This window comes from Arachis duranensis, chromosome 10 (genome assembly GCF_000817695.3).
Source record: "Arachis duranensis cultivar V14167 chromosome 10, aradu.V14167.gnm2.J7QH, whole genome shotgun sequence".
In the NCBI taxonomy this organism is placed as follows: Eukaryota; Viridiplantae; Streptophyta; class Magnoliopsida; order Fabales; family Fabaceae; genus Arachis; species Arachis duranensis.
This window is the reverse complement of record NC_029781.3, coordinates 64,661,901-64,666,806: the sequence shown is the minus strand read 5'-3', so window position 1 is coordinate 64,666,806 and position 4,906 is coordinate 64,661,901.

The following is a 4,906-nucleotide window of genomic DNA, read 5'->3' as shown; positions in this document are numbered from 1 at the left end:
CTTGCCTATGTGATCCCTAAAGACCTTGTTCATCAGCTTTTGGTACGTGGCCCCTGTATTTTTCAGACCAAACGGCATGACCTTGTAATAATACGTCCCCTCTGGCATTATGAATGTCGTCTTGTCTTCGTCCGGTCGGTGCATCGGGATCTAGTTGTATCCCAAATACGCGTCCATGAAGCTTAAGAACTTGTATCCTAACGCCGTATCCACCAAGGTGTCAACGTTAGGGAAGAGGAATGAGTCTTTCGGACATGTCTTGTTAAGGTCTAAATAATCAACACACATTCTTAACTTTCTGTTTGCTTTTCTCACAAGGACTACATTTGATAGTCATGTTGAGTAGTTGAGTTCTCAAATGAAACTGGCTTCCAACAAGCTAGCCGTTTAACTGGCTACCTCGCGTGCTCTTTTCAAAGACATCTTCCCCTTCTTTGTGCCACAGTGTGTGCTTCCGCACTCACGGCCAAACGGTGTGACATGAAGTCCAAGTCAATCCCAGTCCCTGGCATGTCGATTAGGGTCTAGGCAAAGAGATTTCTATTAGCACGGATGACATCAATCAAAGGTCCTTTTAACTCATGAGGGAGGTCATAGTTTACGAATGTAAACTTGTCCTCCATTTTCCCTACCCAGAACTTCTCTAGCTCACCTTGTGGTTTGGGCCTCGAGTGCTCGTTAACCCTAGCATCCAGGTCTGCCAAAAACACCCTAGGCATCTCCTTGGATTTCTTCCTCAACGTTAAGCCAGCGTTGTCGCAAGCAACCGCCATTTCTAGGTCTCCTCGGATCTTCTTGCCTCTTGATGCGTGAGCATTTTCTCTGTCTTTTCCTAGTGAATTTTCACTTGAATTGCTAAGTTTAATCAAGATTTAATATTTTTTAGCCATTATGAATGCTACTTTGAGTTGTGTGCAATTCGTTTATTTCAGGTAGCGTTTTGGACGAATTTAATGGAGTTGAAGTCAAGGATTGAGAATGGAGAGAGTGAAGAGTCAAGGCTGCTTAATCCACGCCAAACATAGATTCCCCAAGTTTGGCGCCACAACAAGAAATCCAAGGGAATGCTTGCTGCCACTTCCATGCCGAACTTGGATCCTTCCAAGTTCAACGCCAGCATAGCGATTCCAAGAAAAGTTTGTGCGTGACCTCCACGCCGAACTTGCAGCGCCTCAAGTTCAGCGCCAATGAAGAAGCTCCAAGGAGAATTCACTCAGCCTACCCCACGCCGAACTTGAAGTTCTTCAAGTTTGGCACCAACATCAACTCCTCCAAGGGACGTGTGCGAGCACTCCATGCAGAACTTGGATTCTTCCAAGTTCGGCGCCAACCTCTAGTACCCAAGTGGTTCCCAATTCGTCTCCAAAGGCCTGCGAATCAATTTTATTATTTGATTAAAAATTTATTTCTTTTATAATTAGGAAAAGATACTATTTAGTTTTTTTTGGAAATATATTTTTCATTAATTAGGATTAGATATAAAAGGGAAAAGAATCGGCCCTTCGGAGTTTACAATTTTTCTGAATCCTAGTTTTCTCTCTGAACCATGAGCAACTAAACCTCCACTATTAATGTTAGGAGCTCTGTCTATTGTATGGATTGATAATATTACTTTTCTATTTTAATTCATGTACTGATTTATATTTCAAGAATTATTTTGTTCTTTATCTTATGAATCTGGGTGCAACGGAAGTACGACCCATGTTCTAATTGAGTTCTTGTATAACTTGGAAAAGCTCTTTACTTGAACAACAGCTTGAAACCATATTCTCCTAAATTTCTAATTATCTGGACTTAACAGGATACGTACATATAATCCTCTTATATTTGGGTAATTAAGATTTTTGTGGCATATAAACTAGAATTCAACTTCACCCTCTAATTGGAATTAAGTGACCAAGGAATTGGCGGTTGATGAAAGTTAGAGGAGACTAAAAAGGTCTAAGGAATTAGGTTTTAGTCACTTATAGTTTGCCATGAAGTAAATCTTGCATGATTAAAATAGTTAGTAAGAAAAGCCAATCCGGAAAATAGATAACTCTAAAGCCTTAACTATTTCTCTATATATATTTTACAATCTGTTTACTGCTTGCTTTTCTGATATTCTAAATTTACTGTTAATGTGTTTGAACTCTCAAAACATCATTTTCTGTTTTTCTGACTAAGTAAATCACTTAACCATTGTTGCTTGATCTATCAATTCTCGTAGGATCGACCCTCATTCACCTGAGGTGCTACTTGGTATGACCTGGTGCAATTACCAGTTAGTTTGTGGACTTTAATTTCCTCCCAACGACATGGCCAGCACTTTGGCATCTTTCTTTGCCACAGATCTTAACTTTGGTGGGGCATCTTGAGCAAGAAATCAACAATGGCCATTAAGATAAACACAAAAAGACATGGAAACATAAAATTACATTAAAAGAAAATTAAAATCTTACAAGGGTTCATCAACATAAAAGAGAGCAAAATAAGAAATTAACAAGAGAAGTAGATAAACCAAAGTACTAGAACAAATAAAAGTAAAGGAAAACTAAAATGAAATAAGAATTAAAACTTGGATCTAAGAAGATTTAACCTAAACTACCCTAAATTCTAGAGAGAAGGGAGAGCTTCTCTCTCTAGGATTCTAACCTAAAATATGGTAAAAACTATACTATGGCTACTCCCCCCTTTCCCCTACAATTTCTAGGTTCAAAAGCATCAGAAATGAGTTGGATTTGGGCCTCCTTGAGCTCAGAAATCGTCCCCAGTGTATTGACTTTAAGTTGGTCACGTGCCGCTTGTCACGCGTACGCGTCGCTTGACGATTCCTTCCCACGTGCACGTGTGGGCCAGGTTCACGCGTCGCTGGCAGATTGCCAAAATCCTATTTCTTCATGAATTATCCATTTTTGCATTCTTTTTCTTCATTTCTTCAATCCAATCTTTGCCTTCTAAATCGAAAATAACTTAACAAACATATCAAGGTATCGAATGGAATTAAAGTGTTTGAGACCTAAAAAGCATGTTTTCACTTTTAAGCACAAATTAGGAGAAATTCACAAAACCATGCTATTTCATTGAATAAATGTGAGATAAGTTGATAAAATTCTCTAAATTTAACACAAGATAAAAAAAATTGGGGTTTATCACGTCTCTACTGACCACTACGTTCACCACCACTGTTGGAGTCGTGCCCGGGTTCTCGAGAGGATCTTGTCTCGGCTTCACAATTCGTCTCTAATCCTCTTCGGAGTGTTCTCTCTCCCTCCTCCTCTCGGATAGCCTACTCCAACCCATCATTCAGATCGAAACAATTTTGGGTCTTGTGCCCAAAGTCCTTATGGTAATCGCAATAAAGGTTCTTGTTCCCCCTGTCCAATCTTTCAATTGTCTTGGTTTGGCTAGGATGCCTTTGTCTGCTATCTGTTGGTAAACTTCTACTATCGGAGCCGTCAACGGGGTGTAGTTTGTAAACTTGCCCACACGGGAAAATGGCTTGTACGGTCTCCTAGATGTTGCTTCTCTTGGTACCTCCCTTGGCTTCTCAGGGTTACTAGCTTGACGAGCCGGCGGGATAGCTAGCTGCCATTTGTTAGCAGCCACTACCTGGCTGATTTCTTTATCATTGATGTACTCTCTAGCTACGCTTTGTCTTTTTTGCATTGTCCAGATAGGGTTGGTGGTTAGATGCTTCCTGAAGTCTTCGTTCAACAGGCCGTTAGTGAGGTGCAAACTGGTCATAGAGTCCGTGAGGTAGTCAATTTCTAGACACTCATCATTAAATTGGTCCAGATAGTTCCTCGTTGGCTCGCCGACGCATTGGGTCACTTCCAATAGGTTGATCGGCTGCTTTGCTTTGGCAATTCACGTGGTGAACTGTGCGAGAAACATTTGAGAGATATTGATGAGCGGATAATTTATACGCTTTTTGGCATTGTTTTTAGGTAGTTTTTAGTAAGTTTAAGCTACTTTTAGGGATGTTTTCACTAGTTTTTATGTTAAATTCACATTTCTGGACTTTACTATGAGTTTGTGTGTTTTTTTTGTAATTTCAGGTAATTTCTGACTGAAATTGAGGGACTTGAGCAAAACTCTGAAAAAGGCTGACAAAAGGACTGCTGATGCTGTTGGAATCTGACCTCCCTGCACTCGAAATGGATTTTCTGGAGCTACAGAACTCCAATTGGCGCGCTCTCAACGGCTTTGGAAAGTAGACATCTAGGGCTTTCCAGCAATATATAATAGTCCATGCTTTATTTGAAGAATGACGACGTAACTTGGCGTTGAACGCCAAGTACAAGCTGCTGTCTGGAGTTAAACGCCAGAAAAACGTCATGATCCGGAGTTGAACGCCCAAAACACGTCATAACTCGGAGTTCAACTCCAAGAGAAGCCTTAGCTCGTGGATTGATCAAGCTCAGCCCAAGCATACACCAAGTGGGCCCCGGAAGTGGATTAATGCATCAATTACTTACTCATGTAAACACTAGTAGCTAGTCTAGTATATATAGGACATTTATCTATTGTATTAGACATCCTGGAGTGTATTTTGAATCCTGTGATCACGTTAGAGAGGGCTGGCCATTCGGCCATGCCTGAACCCTTTGCTTATGTATTTTCAACCGTGGAGTTTCTGCACACCATAGATTAAGGGTGTGGAGCTCTGCTGTACCGCAAAAGAATCAAGGGATTCTATTCCAGTAGGAGCGGGAACCAACCAATGATTAGCCGTACTGTGACAGAGTGCGTGAGCATTAGTTTTCACTGCGAGGATGGGATGTAGTCATCAACCATGGGTGATGCCTCCAGACGATTAGCCGTGCGAGTGACAGCCGCATAGGATCATTTTCCCGAGAGGATTGAAAGTAGCCACCGCTGATGGTGAACCCCTATACACAGCTTGCCATGGAAAGGAGTAAGA